Source organism: Dipteris shenzhenensis, chromosome 20 (genome assembly GCF_047967505.1).
Source record: "Dipteris shenzhenensis isolate YYH24624 ecotype China chromosome 20, Dip_SZ_1.0, whole genome shotgun sequence".
Classification (NCBI taxonomy): Eukaryota; Viridiplantae; Streptophyta; class Polypodiopsida; order Gleicheniales; family Dipteridaceae; genus Dipteris; species Dipteris shenzhenensis.
The window spans coordinates 36557889-36577843 of record NC_141615.1 but is presented as its reverse complement, the minus strand read 5'-3'; the positions used below and the strand labels follow the sequence as shown (position 1 = coordinate 36577843).

Here is a 19955-nt window from a genome sequence, read left to right as displayed (position 1 = left end):
GGGAAGGCTTGATTTGCATGGAGCGAGAGCGGGCTGCCGTAGATGAGACTGGTTGCTACCGTGGGAGTCGGGTCGCTTAAACAGTCTGTTGCCTCGTCTTGAGGCTTTTGCTTTGTAGACGTTCCTTCTGCGAATTGCAATCTGTCAACACCCAGTGAAGGAGGTGCTGGCGTTAAAAGAAGTCAGAGTGGAGGATGCTATCGGCACCGATCTTGTCCCTTCCCCACCGCTTTCTTTGATCCAACAGCAGTACCCTACCTGTTAAAAGAACATATGTAAATCCTGTCACGAGATATAGAAGTCCGTGAAGCTGCAAAAAGGAGGTGGTTAGTCACAGGTGCTGGAAGGAGGCCGACTGTGAGGCAGCTTGCATGGGCATGGAAACTGACGGCCTGGCTCTCCTGCCGGTCGAGTCACGTGTTTGCTAGTGAATGGTTTGCTGATGCTAGTAGATAGGTTGCGCCACTGCTAAGAGTAGAATGCGTCTGGCTATTAGATATGGCGGGTGCTAAAGCCAGTAGCCAGAGCTGTGTAGGGAGTTGCAGAGTCAGTTGACTTGGCAGAAGTCGAGGCTGTAGTCATTGATAGAGTGCCTTGGTTGTCCATGTGCTATGGAGCATCGCCCGGAGGTTTGAAGAGGATGCCGAAGGAATGAGTCACCCATTAAGCCTTAGAGCCTTTGCTTGGTGGACGCTGTAGGCTTTAGTTTGATGAAGAGGCTAGAGGGCTCGTGGAAGCCGCTTCATTGAGTAGCCTTACATGAGTAGTTGTAGTTTTAAAAGACACAGAAGCAAAACTTCTCACACTACACCTCCCAAAACTCTGAAAAATCTCATTCTCACATTTCTCAAGAAATGAAGAAGAAGATACTCTCTCTCTCCTAAGAAAAAGAAGAAGAACTCCTCACAAATCTTTCAATCACTAAGAGAACATAAATCTCTCACTCTAAAACTATCCTAGTAGAATTCATGACTTCCTAAGGCATGCATATAACTAATCTAAGATACTATACCTAAGCTCTGATACCATGAGAAAACATGCGTGCCTTAGGATCGATGGAGCGCTCTAAGGTGGATGGAACCTATGTGGAAACATGATGAAGAGAATGCTCATGACATGTACCTCAAGTCAATTAGGTTCCAAGATAGATTAGCTTGGACTCATAAACAGAATCTTGAGTGAATGTGCATTCTTCTCTTGTACTCAACAATACATGATAGGCCTCTTATATAGAGAGTGCCCTTTGAATAGTCAACACTTGTGGGATCCTCTCATCCACATCTCTCCTTGTGGATATCCTCAATCCACATCTCCACATCATGTAGTCCACATCTTAGGGTGGCTACTTTAATTCTTTCCTATACCATACCTTAGCCCTTTAATCTATGTGCTCATGGCACCATATCTCTCAACAACAGATGGGTTGACTGTGGGACAATGGATAAAGGTACTGACAGAGCGCAAGACCACATAGAACAATTTGTAATTTTTTGATTTGGAATCTGGGTTTATGTTGGCTCTTTCCCATGGCTTCCACATGAAGAGCAAGATATTCTCGGTATGCAGGGTTCTAAGGCTTTTTGTCACCTACATATATATCGGTGTGGTCGTTTGTAGTATAAGTGTAGCTTAGGACCTCGGGTTGTATTCTAGTGAGAGACATAGGCTTAAGTGTGGTAAGCAAACATAGTGCATGCATGTGTGAAAGTGACTTACATCATCATGATTGGGGTAATGAAGGCATTCACCTTCATTGGGGGTTGAAGGGTTTAGGAGGAGTTTGAGGGTTAGAGGGTGGTTCATGGTTTAGAAGGAGGTTCCATGGTTTAGAAGGAAATTCCAAGGTTTAAAAGAGGTTCTAGAGTTCAAAAAGGGTTTAAGGGTTAGAAGGAGGATCCAAGGTTCAGGATAGAGTACATGGTGGAGAACTCATCTCCCTCGTAGATCATGGAGGTCAAGGGTTGAGGGACTAAGGCTTTAGGGAGAGTATAGAAGTGGGAGAGGAAGAAGGTGGGGGAAAGGAGAGAGAGTAGGGAGGAGGAGAAGGGAGGAGGAGAATGGAGGAGGACAAAGGAAGAGGAGGGAGAAGAAGGGAGGAGTAGGAGGGAGGAGAAGGGAGGAGGACGAGGGAGTAAGAGGAGGGAGGAGGAGAGGGAGAGGATGGGTTGCAAGGTTGGAGGAGAGGGGAGGAGGAGTTGCAAGGTTAGGACATGCTTTTGGATGTGGAGTGTAAGGAAGCATGGACACTTGGAGACAATTGCTAGGAATACCAAAGAAGAACTCAACACAATGCCCCAAAGAGTGTGGGCTTCATTCCATTATGGGGTATTTATACAAGTTGGAGAGCTTCTCTCTCTACATGTAGGAATTGTAAGACATTCTCTCTCTACATGCGGAACTTGCATATGGAAGTTGCATGTTGGAGTTGCATGTTTCATGTAGGAGCTTCATGTAGAACTCACATGTAGAACATGCATGTAGGAATCGCATGTAGGACTTGCATGTAGAACATGCAAGTAGAACTTGCCTATTGAGGATTCCTAAGAGATATTATTCCTAGCCTTATGCAAGTACAAGTGGAGCTTTGCCGCTACTCTACACACACATTTTGTGCTACCTAAGTCCATGTTGGCACAGAGACAACATACTCCCAGAGCCATGTTATTACCCATCCTCAAATTATGTCTTATTGTGATCACGGAGTTGGGATGCCATGCATATAATCCAATGGCTGTGGAACTTGTGGCATGCCAGTCGATCCTACTGTAAAGCCTTGGCACCATACAATTTTTGCCCTATTTCCAGATATCCTATATCCACCATTTGTTCGATTAGAGATATGTGGCGTGCCTCTAAGAAGATGACTCTTTGATAGAGTCGGCTTGTGATCTGCGCATCAATCCATTCATTGGGATTGAAATTGAGTGGAGGAAAATGGTGATCGATGTGGTTGGGGACCACCAAAATGTATTCCAATATTTTGCACAAGATAGCACTTTGGCGAAGGATGTGGTCAATGTTGCCGTGCATTATTTGTTTATGTTGTTGAAGTGCTCGGATCACTGTGCCTTGGATATTCCATTCTACACCAGAGTGTGGCTCGATCATTGGCCAATTAATGGTGCGATCTTCACCCAAAGTGTGTATGTTGGCCTCCCATCTATGACATCGTGGAACTGCATAGAACTTGGGATGGGTTCTAAGACATGGAGGTGCATTCAGGTACTCTTTCAAGAAGATTACATCAAAGAGCTTGGGGCAGCACCAATCAGGTTGGGGATCCAATTTGCTAACCCAACCTTCACTAACTTGATGCTGATGAAGGTTGGTAGGGAAGTTGTCTAGGGTCCATCCACCTTGAGTTTTCATATCAGGATATTTGCTCCAAAAATCCTTAATGGGGTTACTGGGAGTGGTATCACATCAAAATCATACCCATCATTGGAATTTGGCATGGGAGTGCGAATTGGATTATCTAGATATTGATATTCAAAATCAAATACTGGGGCTGATGGTAGCACAAGTAGTGTCGGAGGTGATGGCGGGATAGGGAGAGAATCTAGGGACATGGGGGAGAAATATGGGAGAGTGTTAGTTGTGGGAGGGGAATTAGAGGGGAGGGAGGGAAGAACTGGGCAAATGGTTTGAGCAGCTTGGTACTCCTTGAGGGTAGTATTAGCAAGGGAAGGGAAGAAGTTACATGTGAGGGGCTCATAAGTTTGTGACTATTGGGTTAGTTGAAAGTGGTGAGAGGCATGAGCAAAGAGACGATGAAGGGAGTAGATGTTGTTGGAACGTGGGGGAGAATAGATGCATTGTCGCAAGAGGAGTCAGAACACAAAAGATGTAGCAATGGGTGTTCTATTGATTTGAGAGGGAAATCCCTCTTTTATAGAAATGGAGAGAGGATGGCCTAAATCAATGGCACCTCTCCTACATCAAAGGAGGTAGCTCCTAAATCCTAGGAACTCCATAATCATAGGCACCACCCCATGTGGGGGCCTTTGCATTACATCATCACCTGTGTCATGGCCTATGGCACTAAGTGTGCCTCTTCTACACACACACACACAACCATATGACTGCTAGTGGATGCACACATGCACCTAGCAAGCCCTTGATCACACATATCCCAACAGATGTGAGGATGGAGCTCAGGGAAGGTTAAGAGGGTGGTAGCAGCAAGGGTAAGTTAGGTTATGAGATTGGTATAGAGAGTGGTTAGATATGGGAAGTTAGATGTGAGATAGGCCCTGTCATCCTCCGAAACTTCTTTTTGCTGGTGCAATGGGATCATCAGCTCTATAATGGTGGGATGTTGGTTATGTCATGCCTTGTAGATAATAGTGATGGCCGGGAGGACTACCCATGAGGCATACATATGTGATGAAAGGGCTCCTTGGTGTGGTCTTATAGGTGGACTCACTCATATTAGTTTTCTATATATGCACATAGCATATGTTTTTTGACATCAAATGTACAAATAAAGGACATCTGGATATCACAACTTTATCAAACACCATGAGCTTTGGTTGTACTGCTTGCTGATGCAAATGCTCATACAGTTGAATTTATTGTGTTTATCATGTCTTTGACTTACGTATATTGTTTATATAATTAAACAAAATAAATATTTTAGCCATTGTCTTGTCTTCATCATGTCTTCGACTTACATATATTGTTTTTAAACTAAAGAAAATGGGTGACCACTAAGAGGTGGGTTCATTTTTATAAGGCTTGGCCTACATGTGTCTTTTATGGATTCACAAAGGCATACAAGTCTTTATGGGACATGGCGGCTATTATAGAAGATGTATCTTGTGGTATGCCATGATAGCCAAACCACTTTACAAATTATTGGTGGAATTATTTTGGACAAAAGAGTGCGACCAAGCCTTTGAGCTTTTAAAGTGGCACCTAATCACAACACCCATCCTTATATCTCTCAATTGGGATGTCAATTTTCATGTTCATACTGATGGATCCAAGTAAGCAAATTGGGAGTGTGCTGTATATTTCCCCATTGTGTATGTGAGAAAGCTGCAAGTGAGACTCCTTTCTTCTCTCCCACTCTCTTCACAGTTGCTTCTATTGGGTTGCTAGTGGGAGATGATGATTTAGTTTCTGTGACCTTGAATGGTCTAGGAAAGGATTTTGCACAGTTCCGGACAGCCATTGCCATCTGTGAGAATTTTCCTGATTTTGAGGTCTTGATTGCTCTTCTAATTTCTGAAGAGTAGAGAAATGGTGGTGCATCTTCTTTAGGAGGAACTTCAAAAGAAGTTGTCTTCTACTCAAATCCTAGAAGATGTAGAGGCAAAGGTAGAGCAGGCCGATTTGGAGGCCGTGGCAGAAATCAAAATGTGCAGCAAATTCAAGAAAAATAGTCCTATGGAGGAGGACATGGTAACTTTAGAGGCAGGGGAGCCAAATGTTGGAAAACTGAAAGGAAAGCAAAGAGTGGACACAAACTCAGAATACTTGCATTACTTGGTTGTAGAATGAAGAAGAGTGAGGTCCTTAAGTAGGCACCTCATACATGCTCACTGACATCACTGATGACTTCAGAGCTCCACAATCATCTCCTCAATCTGCTCCTAGATTCTCTCAATCATCCTATGTGGCTCTCCACCACCTAACTGTGCTTGTGGGCACCTAACTGTGCCTCTAGCACTCACACATAGAAACATAAGGTGTGCCTGAGGCATACACCTTGAGATATCCCAACAAACCCCCCCTCAAGGAAATGCCTCAAGCTATGTCAAGGATACATCTAGTCTCATAGTTTCTCATGCCATCTCATGGTGGTCAAGGATAAATCTATGGCTAGGTTCTCATGCTAGCAAGGGTTCCCTTGGGTGTAAGGTAAACAAAAGGGATACAAAAAGACCTTCCAATGGTTATCTCCCCTGCATGTACATGCACACAATGTCTGCAGGAGGTACCATGGAACAAAACATACACATGGCCTACATCATAAGGTGACCAGAGGTGTTTACAAAACACACAAAACACAATAGTTTATTTTCATTCATTTTGGAGGACTATCCAGGCTGAGTACCTTGACATAAAAAGAGAGATCTGGAGCATACATAGAGATGTTTAAAATGCATAATCTTCATGGGATGCCTCATCTTGTGGAGGCTCAACTGTAAGTAGATTTGCATTTTCTTTCTTTGCTTTGGCTCTGCAAAACTTCTCATTATGGTTGTTCTTGCCACAGTGCTTGCATGGATTAATTTTGAAGCAGTCCTTTGAAAGGTGATTTGTCTTTCCACAGTGATTGCAAGGAGTATACTTGCCCTTCTGGACTTTTATAGCATAAGCAGTGTCATTGCCTTTCCTGAGCTCCATATGCCTTTCTTCTTCTTGGAGAGCAGAGATAATACCTTCAAGATTAGGATTAGGAAGATTTTTCAAAGTGGTAACTATGTGATCATAATCTTCAGGCATGCTCTTAAGTAACACTGCCATAGCATCATCTGGAGAAATAGGAGAGTTGATAGAAGCTAATTGAGTCATAAGACTTTGCATATAGTTGACATGAGCTGCTAAAGTAGTACCACTAGTCATCTTCAATTCAAAGAAAGAGATTTTAAGTGATAGTTTAGAGATGTGAGAGCTTGCACCAAAAATCATGTCTAGCTTCTGCCAAGCTTCCGAAGGAGACTCCAAGTCAGAGATATGGTGTATATAATCATCACCTAGAGCAAGAGCAATTATACCATATGCTTTTTCTTCTCTAGCTGGATCCCTTGCCGGTCATGTCAGTGTTGAGGATTCTCCAGCATTGGAGGCTGTAGAAGAAGCGGTAGGAGTATGTTTGACAAGTCCCCATAAGTTCTCCCTCATCAATGCAAATTTCACCTTCATCTGCCATGTATGGAAGCCCTTTCCATTGAACTTTTCTAGATTCAATAGGGTAGCCATGAGAGGGTCTAACCCAGATATTGGGTAGTGTCTATCTCTCTTACAAGGCAAAAATAACTGAAAGACTTCCAAAATATGAGCACTTGATGTAGCAAAGACTAGTGACCAAAATTCAAACAGTGATGCTTCTTCTTACATGCTTCACAGAGGTGGCTTAAAATGAGAACTTTCCAATAAAAACCAGGTCTAGTAATTCAAAACAAAACTGAATCCACACTTGTACTGAAGTTATTGAAAGCTTCAAAAAACCAAAAATGCTAGAGTAGCATTTTATGTAGCATCATCTTCAAAAACTTGTCCAAAACTGTCAAAACTGAAAAGCTAAACTTGGAGGGCTTGTAGCTCACTCTTCAAAGCAAGGAAAAGAGGGCTTTCTGAAGCAAAAGAAAGCTCATATACCAAAGAAGGTACAGCATAGAGGTTGGACAAAATGGTGCGCACTTTTGCCCGGGAGAGTTGCTACAGACTGAAACTGAGTTTTGACAATTTCTCCCTCGTTACTGAACCAAATGATCTGAAAAATGTCTCAAAATCTTCGTCTTGAGGTCGCCCATCTACTCCTAAGAGGGCTTAGGCAATGGCAGAGCAGGCAGGGAGTATTGAGCAACAAAAGAAATTCATTGTTTGGAGAATGGCAGCCACCACAGACGTTTTTTCTTCAGGGAAAAGAAAAATGGGAGAAAGCCATGGATAAAGAAATGGATGCCTTGGAAGCAAATGCTACATGGGAATTGGTGCCTTTGCCTAAAGACAAGAATGCAATTGGCTACAAGTGGGTTTATAAGGTGAAGCACAATGCAGATGGTTCTGTGAATAAATACAAGGCAAGATTAGTTGTCAAGGGGTATGCATAGACATATGGCATTGATTATGAAGAAACATTCAGTCCGGTTGCAAGGATGGCAACCGTAAGAGCAGTCATTGCTATGGCTCCATCAAAGGGATGGTCTTTACATCAGGTGGATGTAAAGAATGCTTTCATGCATGGTGATTTACAAGAAGAGGTCTATATGGAGCAGCCACTAGGTTATGTTCATGCTGTTCATCCTGAGTTTGTTTAGAGGTTGAAGAAAGTCTTATATGGCTTGAAGCAAGCACCCAAAGCATGGTCTGACAGGATAGGATAGTATCTTGTCACTATTGGCTTTCAGATTTCCAAGGCAGATTTCTCACTTTATGTGAGAAAAACAAAGAAAGGCATTATGTTGCTTGTCATTTATGTTGATGATTTTATCATCACAGGTGATAGTGATGAAGATATCCTTCATGTGAAAATGCTATTGAAGCAGAAGTTTGAGATGAAGGATTTGGGAGAGCTGCGTTACTTCTTGGGCATTGAGGTGATTAGATCCACAAGTGGGATATGGCACTTGCAGAGGCAGTATGGATTGGACATGCTGTCCAAATATGGGATGATAGGCTGTAAGCCTATTTCAGCTCCTTTGGAGCAAAATGTGAAGTTGAGCATAGATGCAGGTGAGCTTCTAGAAGACCCTACTATGTACAGACGCATAGTAGGAAGTTTGATTTATATGACTATTACCAGGCCAGATTTGAGCTATGATGTTGGGTTGGTAAGTCAATTTATGCAGACTCCAAGGAAACCGCATTTGGATGCAGCTAGACGCATACTAAGGTATGTGAAGTCTGTTAGATATGCTCAATGCCCCACCCTCCTAGTAACCACCAATGGTCCAAGGTGCTCAAGTTGTAAGGCCCCCATATCAGGAGAAGCCATGTGTGAGCTCGAGACACTGGATGGATCCTAACTTGCATGTCAGATGAGGTCTATCAATGAGACTATTGATGGTAGAAAGGTGATTGTGTGGGAGCCCACAAGGCGACGGTATAGGGAATATTCCTTGAATATTCCATGGACGACTAGTCGATTCCACCGACTAGGTTGACTGGTCGGCTCCACTGACTAGGTCGACTGGTCGACTCCACCGACTACGTTGATCCGACTACCGCCCTCATAGCTATAAAGAGGCGACCTCCCCAGTCCATTGTATCATATCAGTTTAGATCAGATCAGATCTTCCAGCTAGTAGCTCTTCACCTAGTATCTGTCTAGATCGCCATCTAAGCTCTATTATGGGAGCCCATGGGTGGATGGAGCCATCATCTATACTACATCAGTATTGAAGGAAAAGTTTGTTCCTCTCCAATTTGCTGTGTACTCTCTATTCTTTGTTCAGTTTCTGTTCCGCTGCACTATGTAATTTAACAAAGTCCACATTGTACTATGGACTATTTTATGAGACTGGGGTTCAGATACAGTGGCATGGATACACTGATGCTGATTGGGCTGGTAGTATTTCTGATAGACGATCTACAAGTAGATATATGTTCTCTTTTGGGAGTGCTGCAGTCACTTGGAGTAGCAAGAAATAGCCTATAGCTACCTTGTTGAGCACAAAGGCTGAGTACAAGGGTGCAGTAATGGCTGCATGTGAGGTAGCTTGGTTGCATAAGCTACTTTATGATATGCATCAGTCTAGGGCCAGTTGTCATTTATTATGACAACATGAGCAGTATACACTTGGCAAATAACCCAGTCTATCATGCTAGAACAAAGCACATTGAGGTGCATTATCACTGTGTAGGAGAAGGTTCTAGCAGGTTTTATTGATCTAGTTTATCTCAGCATAGAGTATCAGGTAGCTGACATATTCACGAAGGCATTGGGTGTAGAGAAGCTACGCAAGTTCAAAGACCTGCTTGGTGTGCAGGAATTGGGATTGAGCTCGAGGGGGAGTGTTGAGATATCGAGCTCCACTCGTGATATGCCAGGGTGACCGTTGTGCATTTATGTCACCGACTCGTTAGCTATAGATGTGGTTGGTACACCACCCATGAATAATAGATAGATAATAGCTATCTTTTGACAAAACATGTGTGCCTCAGGATCTATAGAACGCTATAAGGTGGATGGAACCTGTGTGGAAACATGATGAAGAGAGTGCTCATAACATGTATCTCAAGTCAATTAGGTTCCAAGATAGATTAGCTTGGACTCATAAAGAGAATCTTGAGATAGTGCAAAGTGCTTGATTGATATTACTTCAAATGAACCTCCCTTTTATAGGTGAGGGTACTTACATCCATATGCTTGCTCACATGTGGGATATCTCCTCCATGCCATGTGGCAGCTTGTCCTTTGCTCATACCTTTGCTCTACAAGTGCTCATGGCACCACAACTCTCAACACCTCCCCTTGGTGCCATGATCCTTTAGCTACTGCAAGGTGGTCAGATGTGAGTTACATTCCATCACCTCCCCTTAGTGCATGCATGCTACTTAAGGTGGTCAAGTGTGGCTTTTACATGTCAATACCTCCCCTGGGTGCTTTCATAGCTACTCTCAGGTGGTCAGGCTTGATTTACAAAACATAGGCAAGGTTGGCAAGGTTTTGGTTTCTCAATACATTCCATTGATGTCACCTTTTGGCTCATGGCTTGATGACGACTCATTTTCTTCTTTGCTTGGTGTAGCTTCATGCATGATGCTTTGTTCTTCCATGTGCCTTGATGCTTTATGTGTGGATGCCATGCTTTTTGCTATGGTCATCTCATGCACTTGTGCTTTTGGCATGCTTTCTACATTCATGCGTTGCTTTTTCATTTGTTGCAAAGGTCTTACCAATTGATTTCTTTCAATATTGGCAGTGTCTAATTGCATACAATGATTCTGAACTGACAAGCGCATAGAGCTTGAAAAGACGATCACTTTTTTTTTTTGGAGCATGTCCAAATTCTTCCTGGATTGCAAGTTATGGCTTGTCAAAGATTCTATGAAGAAGAGAGCCTTTGATGATGTGGCACAGAGATTCACATGCTGAATTCCATACTGTGCTTAACAAGAGGCTGTGCTTAGAAGGCACTGCTGACTGTGCATGGTTATGTGGCTTAACTAACCCTATCTACTTGCTGACCAAGGTTAATTCTACCCAAGTTAAGTTAACCAGCAGTCAATGACCACACCTAACTAACCAAGGTTAACTTTGGTTGGATTAACTTAACCATAGTCAAGCCTTATCCTGCCACGTGGCTTTTTGTGGGAAGACCTTGGAGAAGGAGATGGCTCCATCCATCGATTTGATGGCGTCGCGTGAGGAGAGGCATTGGCGCTGTGAGCGGATCTGTGAGCGGCTACTGTTGCAGGCTTCGTAGAAGAACCGCAAACTTCTCTCTTGCTTGACACATCGCATAGCCATTCGGTGGCTCGAGCTATTGTTCACGTGGGCTTTCCACCTACATCTTTTATTGCAGCGCTGCCCCATCGTGCCAACGTAATCCCGTGAGCTCTCGAGCCTTGCAAATGGAGCTTCTCAGCTGGCTGCCCTTGGAGTCCATCGTGATTACCTACAGGTGGCTGTAGAGGTCGTCTAGAGAGCCGCTCTTGTGGTCGACTCGACTTAGTCGGTTAGGGAGTCGCTGGAGTGCTAATTTCGATTGTCGTTGAGAAGCTGCTGGTTGCATTGGAGCCTTCGGAGGATGGCATTGTTGCTGAAAAAACACAGGGGCACCCACAGATGAGCTAGAGCCTTAGTTTTGCTTTTGCTCTTTGTATACACAGAGTCTCATTTACTCCTCCTAAGCCCTCCATTGATTCTTTCTCCCTCAAAACTCACGAGTCTTAAGAGAAATGCTCTCTTTCTTTCTCAAATCTAGAACTCAAATCTCTCTCTCAACCACTTGAGTGAACACTCAAAAAACCTCAATATCTCATAGAAGGAAGAAGAAGAAATTCTAGTTCTCACAAGAACGGAAATATCTCAAATTTTCATGGACGGAATTCTCTCGATCTAAAACTAAAACTAACCTAGGAGAAAACGTGTGCTCCTAATGCAACCTACAACTAATCTAGGAGACTAGACCTAAGCTCTGATACCATGACAAAACATGTGTGCCTTAGGATCTATAAAACGCTCTAAGGTGGATGGAACCTGTGTGGAAACATGATGAAGAGAGTGCTCATAACATGTATCTCAAGTCAATTAGGTTCCAAGATAGATTAGCTTGGACTCATAAAGAGAATCTTGAGATAGTGCAAAGTGCTTGATTGATATTACTTCAAATGAACCTCCCTTTTATAGGTGAGGGTACTTACATCCATATGCTTGCTCACATGTGGGATATCTCCTCCATGCCATGTGGCAGCTTGTCCTTTGCTCATACCTTTGCTCTACAAGTGCTCATGGCACCACAACTCTCAACACCTCCCCTTGGTGCCATGATCCTTTGGCTACTGCAAGGTGGTCAGATGTGAGTTACATTCCATCACTTTATGTACTCTAGTTAGTGGCTCAGTTAGTATTCCACCTTAGTTAGCTGAGTTTGGTTTGAGACCCACATATATGGTTCACTTATTCTTTTGTACTTAGAGTTCTTTTGGCTTTCACAACTAAGAAGAGGAAAGCTGTTTTTAACCTCCACCTTTGTGTATAATCCCCCATTGTGTATGTGAGAAAGCTGCAAGTAAGACTCCTTCCTTCTCTCCCACTCTCTTCACACCAGGTTCATGCATTTTGGACCACAGTGTCTCCCACCTCAGCCAGGTTCTGAAAACCACACTTCCATCTACAGAAAAGTGCCCAACACAAGTGTTCATCAATTTAGCAATGAAAACACGATTCAAAAGCAAAGCAGCCTATTCATCATGGGTTTAGGGTGTGTTGAATCGTATGCTCAAGAATGCCCCTCAAGACACGCATCCCCTTGTCATTGCTTGCTCGAGCTTCCATAGACCTTACTTTATTGTCCTTGATCAATGCCAATGTTGTGAGGCTATACAACCTCTCCTCATTGATTTCCTGGTGCCAGTCCTGCAAATTGAAAGTGGTTTTAATAAACAATCACTTCATACACAAGCTTGTCATCTAATCATTTTTGTTCCACATGTAATACCCATAATTCACTTACTTGTACCATCTTGCCCCTAGTGCACGGTCAGAGACAACTTCACCTCTGGCGTCACACCATGTATTGCTATAGTGGGAGTCCTGTTCATTATGTAAACTACTGTAGCAACTGCTTCAGTCCAATAATAATCTGGTAGGTCTTTTTCATTTAGCATGGCCTGAGATACCTCTCCAATATGCCTATTTTTCCTTTCTGCAAGTCCATTTCGCTATGGGGTATGACTGCATGAATATTGCTGCTTTATGCCATGCTTCTGCACGAACCTTGCAAACTCATTTGAGAGGTACTCTCCCTCTCCATCTGACCTTAGGCATTTTATTTACAGGCCTATTTCTTTTTCAACCATAGCTTTAAAAGCTTGGAAATGCCCAAACACTTCACTTTTCTTTTTCGTAAAATATACCCAAACTTTTTTGCTGTAGTCATCAATAAAAGTGACAAAATAATGATAGCCTCCAATAGATGCAGCTTTAGTAGTCCACACATCAGAGTGGATTAATTCCAATGGCTTCTTACTCTCTTGAACATGTCTAGGAAATGGTTTCCTTGCCTATTTTCCAAATTAACAGGCTTCACATACCTTATGCATTTCTGTAGCCTTGAATTTAGGCAATCTTGCAACAATATTTTGGGCCTGCATTGATTTAAGTCGTTGTACATTAACATGACCAATGCGTTTATGCAAGATATCAATATCTGCAACTACACCGGTCCCATGTGCAAATATTGTTGCACTCAATTCAGGCATGTCCGCATCCAATGTAAACATCCTGCCCTTCTTCTTTCCTTTTGCTATCAAGCGACTGTTATTTTTCATATCCTCAACAAAGCATCCATGAGGATTAAATCTGACCTGCAAGCCCTGCTCAACGATTTGACCAACAAAAACTAGTTTCTTGGTGATATTCGGGACATGAAATACATCAGACAGGTATTTCTTTTTCCCATCCTGCATAGACAAAGGAATTTTACCAATCTGCACAAGAGGATGTGTAGTATCAACACCAGTCTCCACAAATCCTGGTCTTTCCATTTTCCTTACATCATGCATCCATTCTGCATGACCTGTCATGTGGTTTGACGCACCTAAGTCAACATACCACACATCATTGCTTTCTTCTGCACTTGTCACAGAATTGGTCATGTGCTGCACCATAAACAGATGCTCATTTCTGTCATCACCTTGTCTACTAGAAGATGCATAATTCCCTTGCTGCAATTTTCCATTCATGATGTCATTTTGCTTTTTATAGCAATCTTTAGCCATATGACCCATTTTACCATAGTAGTAGCATTCAACATTGCTGTTTGCATTTTGGCCTCTCTGCCATCCACCATGACCTCTTTGGCACCCCCTACCTCTAGAGTTACCACATCCTCCTCCATAGGACTGGTTTTCTTGAATTTGCTGCATATTTTGATTTTTACCATGGCCTCCAAATCGGCCTGCTCTACCTTTGCCTCTACCTCTTCCAGCATTTGAGTAGAAGATAGTTTCTTTTGAAGTTCCTCCTAAAGAAGATGCACCACCATTTCTCTGCTCTTTAGAAATTAAAAGAGCAAACAACTTCTCAAAATCAGGAAATTTTTCACGGACGGCAATGGATGTTCAGAACTGTGCATAATCCTTTCCTAGACCATTCAAGGTCACAGAAAATAAATCATCATGTTCCACTGGCGACCCAATGGAAGCAAGTGCATCTGCAATTTTCTTCACCTTCATGTGGTAGTCATTGATGCTCGTATTTTCTCTTTGCACATTGTGCAACTCTTGCCTGAGCTGCATTTTCCTAGCTTGCGTATTTTTGCTGTACATTTTTGCAAACGTATCCCATGCCTCCTTTGGCATACTTGCATCCTGAATATGCACAATCATAGAATCTGAAATACTAATAGACAGCTAGTACATAACTTTTTTGACTCTCTCATGCCATCCTTTAAATGCCTGCATTTCCTATTAATTGGGAACATTAGGAAGAACTGGTTCTTCTTCATTTCCTATAATGAACTCCCAATAGCCTTTTCCCATAAGGAAATTTGTCATTCTAAACTTCCATGCTTGGAAGTTCTTCTTGTCAAGCTTTTCAGTGACAATCTATGAAAGAGAATCAGACGCCATTACAAAACACTACAAAATATTCTGTCACTACAAAAAACACAGCTTCTGCCTCACAAGGGCAAATCTGCAAAACTGACGAAAGTGGTATTTGACCACATAGTCACTTCCTAGTGACGATTTTGCATGAACAGGCAATAAGGATGATTCTGTAACTCCCAATTGTCTCTATGCATAGGCATACAATGCAATTTTTATGATAACTTTTCACCGATCTGCAGAGCAGTGGTCGCACAACAAAAAAAGGGCCTTTTTCTTAGTGCTTGCAGAGAACTTCCACCTCTAAAACGGGGCTCGAAATGGCCTCGAATCAGAAAAATAAAGTCACCAACGGCTACGCCCTTGCCCGCATCATATACTGCCCTCTCGCCATACTGCGAAGGGCATCTCAATCTGAGACAATGCACTCTTGCACTTTTCGGCTGTGCTACCTATAGAAATTTGCTCACAAACTCGAAAAAGGAAAGCAACACTGGTCCTCTTACCAAGACACCATGAACTTGGCTTGCTTTCTTGAGCTCCTTACCACAAACTAGGCTCTGATACCATGTAAAGCTAGTGGGAGAGAAGGAAGGAGTCTCACTTGTGGCTTTCTCACATACACAATGGGGGAATACACACAAAGGTGGAGGCTGAAAACAATTTTCCTCTTCTTAGTTGTGAAAGCCAAAAGAACTCTAGTACAAAGAAATAGAAGAACCCTATATGTGGGTCTCAAACCAAATTCAACTAACTAAGGTGGCATACTAACTGAGCCACGAACTAGAGTACATAAGGATAGCTGTCATCCAGCCATTATTCATGGGCGGTGTACCAACTGCATCTGCAGCTAACAAGTCGGTGACATAAATGCACAATGGTCACCCTGGCATATCATGAGTGGAGCTCGATATCTCAACACGGCTATGCATGACTAGCCACAAGTGTTTGTCATACGTGTCTTGCACATGCATTTGTTGCCTTGTCATCAAACATATTACAAAATCTAGAGCAGGAAAGGGAAAAGTGTTCCGTTATTGATCCTTACCTTCCACATCACCTGTGTGATGATCGGAAGAGGGTTTTTGTCTCGTTTTTGTACCAATGCTCTTTCGTAGCTGCCTTCTTCCTATGGGCATTTAGCCACTCCTACTTGGTTGACAATCTTTGGTGGATTGCCACATCTGATGTAGCCCCACCACTCTGGCCTCGCAAATGAGATCCAAAAAAGTGGTGGTGACAACCCCCTTCTGCACTAGTCTGGCATCAAAAGCAACATATTACATGATCCTTCAGCAAGGGCAAGGCATCTAAAGACACAGTGCATTCATCAGGAATCAACGGCATTGGATACATATATGCTGGTGCTCGTCATTAGGAAAGGCTACCACTCAAAAGAAAAAAAAGAATTGATGAGTTGAAAACAAATGAAACGTGGCTACTAATGTTGAATCGCCCAAATCAATGGACTACAATACTTATATGTCCTTATCTCAGTCATCCACCCTATGGGGAGATGGCTCCCATCCCAAATGTAAAACAAGGAATTAGACAAGAATTCCCACTCTGTGTTCCTAGTTCTTCCTTGAATTCTTTGTGCTTCTAGAGCCAGTGCACATTCCACTCCCTTTTCACATCCTCATCCACGTCTCTCTTTTGCATCTTTGGTGTGGCGGTGGACACGATGAAGATACCCAAACCTAGTAAAAGTACCCACTTGAGAAGAATGTTTCCTACATCTCTTGGGTGCAAGATGTGATCTAGTGGATAGTGGGCATTCGGAGCAATTGACACAAGGGGATTGGGGGCAGAGGGACATTTTTTTTCACCTACAAAGGAAAAAAATTTATTTAGCCCAAACATTCATTCTCACTCCATGCCTTGAGATTATAGACCTTCAAAAGACCAAACTACTCATAGTGAATGATTGTAGCTGGTCCTCAATACACTCTTACACAATTGTCTTGTCACAGGAGGCACTCAATGCCACCTCCCCAAGCACACCCTCCTCATCATTGTCCTCGAACTCCTCTCTGTCCGGTCACTTTGGTGCACGTTGACCTCTGCCTTTGCTGTGTCACCCCCAGGTAGAGGGTGTGCTTAGACTTTTGCTATGCTCACCAAAGGAACTATACTCATTTTCCTCCTCCTCCACCTCTTCTTCTACTGAACTCTATTGCATTGCAAGTTTCCTCTTTCCTTTGGAATCCCGCTTAGACACCGATAAGAGCTTGCACATCCGAGGAATCAATCCGAATTATCCTTCTTTGTCTACCTCCCCCTTGCATCGAAGCAGCACCCCTAGGACCACGCAGTCTTCCTCTCATAGAAGTTGCACCCCCCGTCAAAGGCATGTCCTCATCATCGGGCTTTGCTATATCATCAAGTCTCTATTCATAGAAATTGGTAAAATGGGTTCAAGAAAATTCCAACAAATCCCACTCTAAGCTGATGTAAAGGAAGAAGGACATGAGAGAAGACCACTTGTTCAACGGGCACACGAGTAATGCATTCCCTTTGAGGTCCACTTCAGCCCCATCCTTGTTGATTCCTTTCAATGGGGCCTTCTCATACATGCTCAAAATGATAACACCAACATCGCCGGATCAAATGCCTTTTGACTCATGTGTCTGACAAATGCGTGCCTGAGCCACAGGATTGTGTTTGTCATTATACAAAATGATGATGGCATCTTGCTTGAATACAGGTAATGCCATTCTTGCTAGGATGCGGATCAAGGATACAATACAAGGTTAGGGTTTGCAAGACCTGCATTTGTGGCACAAAACCGTCATTACAAGACAAAAAGGGGAAAGATAGGGGGACAAAGGTAGAGGCCTTTTTGAGGCATGCACACACACACACATATGGGAGTGTGAAAGAGAGAGAGAGAGAGAGAGAGAGAGAGAGAGAGAGAGAGAGAGCATAGGAGAGAAACGGGGTATCTTGATAGCTCACTCACAAAGTGAGTATCAGGGGGGGGGGTAGATTTTCCCAAAAGCTTGTTTTTTTTTTAATTTTTAATCCCCCCTAAAAAGGGCAAAAGTTGGTGCCCAGAGGAGAGCAACTCCACTCTGGGTGCCAACTCCACTCTAAATTTGTCCTTGGTTGCTCCCAATAAGATAACCTTTTGAAATCTTTGCATAGATCTAGTTGTGCTCTCGAATTTCCTTTAAAAATATTGGAAATAGGAGTTGCTACAAAAAAGTTATGGCTATTTTACTATTTGGCAGAAATTCTATGTAATTTTTACTAGTTTTCATGTTTTTGTAAGAGCTTGCTTTCCTTTCACATGAATCACCTATACTTTCCAATTGTTTCATAATTACAATTGCTATGCCAAGAGCCAAGATGCTCATTTTTTGGGGGCTTTTCGAAGATTTGTTTGTTTTTTGGGGTGGAGGTGGGGGGTATAGCTATTTTTGTAATATTTGACAACAAACAAATTACAAAAAATTGCATCTTCACCCTTACACCTATTCTTGCATTAAATACTCATTAAATGCTATTTGTATGACATCAACTATAAAAAGACCACCTAAACCCCCTAACCCCCCCCACATCTCTCTCAAGCTCTCATTCTCTCTCAACTCCTCCTCCATACTCTCGCTCTCTATTCATCTCTCTCTCCCCCCTATCTTACATCTAAACCCCCTAACCCCCCCCCCATCTCTCTCAAGCTCTCGTTCTCTCTCAACTCCTCCTCCATACCCTTGCTCTTTGTCCATCTCTCTCTCTCTCTCTCTCTCTCTCTCTCTCTCTCTCTCTCTCTCTCTCTCTCTCTCTCTCTCTCTCTCTCTCTCTCTCTCTCTCTCTCCCCCTCTCGCTCTCTCTCTCCCTCCCTCCCTCTCTCCCTCTCTTGAAATGGTCGGCCCAACTGGTGAAGGGTCTAGCAACCTCAACGAAGTGCGGATCTATTTGAACTCCCTCTCGTCAGAGCCAATGATATGATAATATGAAAATGGCAGAACCATTGTGCTAAGTGAGGATGACCCCATGATAGGCAAGGGCATTCGTGTGATGGCCATCACACATGTAAATGGCTTCCTGCAAACTATGCAAGTGGAAGCCATTTAGGTGAGTGGATTGGGGCAGTTGTACATGTTGAGCATGAAGTTAACACATGACTATGTGATGGAGACAGAAAAGAGAGCACCTACCCACACTCCACCCACAATAGATCTCACCCGAAGCCCAACCAATTGGAGGCAGAGACCATGCGAGTTGGACCCATCATTCCGAGCGTGAGGGAAGGAAGCCATTGCATAAGTTACACCCACAATAGATCTCATGGCTAGCCCAAGAAGCCCAAGCTTGAGGCCGATTTCAAGCCATGTTGAACAACCATTATGAGGCCATGGCACCGCACTAATCGATGATGACAATGATACAGTAGCTACAATGGAGGGTCCTCAATCAGTCATCCGCATGTCATTGTACATCAGGTCTTCTGGGGGGACGTCATCGACTACTTCATCAATTGTTACACAATTCAACCATAGTCGAGAAGTTAATGGAAGTTCTAACAATGTACAACAATAATGTTGCATTCGAGCTACTGCCCACCTCACATGGAGCGAGTGCAATGGACGGTATGGAGCAAAATTATGATGGCCATTGCTGGACGAAACCAATGTTGACAACAATGACATTCCCTGGCAAAGTTCATCGTAGTAGGTGTGTGGGGAACTAGAGTGTACAAACCCCCATTTCTCTGACAGATTTATTAACGGATTGCCAAACTACACTACATGGATAGGTTGGTCCATAGCACACCCATTGCCAAGAAATTGAGTTAAAGAACGTTGACTATGTCTCTTTGATTGCACATTATAGTCTTCTCTCGTTTGGTGTAGGAAAAATGAACAGTTGTTGGAATGTCTACTGCTTGCTTGGGAACCTTGGCCTGTTTCTTTTGCAGAAGGTCCCCCATTCTTTTGAAGCAATGCAAATCTGTGGCATACTATGTGATGGTGGTTTTTGTCATTCGTCAATCTCCATTGCAG

The 19955-nt window shown here is 43.1% G+C and overlaps 1 pseudogene; it reads left to right on the top strand.

The window, feature by feature from the left end:
• The first annotated feature begins 18813 nt into the window (after positions 1-18813).
• On the top strand, positions 18814-19642 carry LOC147889598 (uncharacterized; annotated as a pseudogene).
• Positions 19643-19955: the final 313 nt, after the last annotated feature.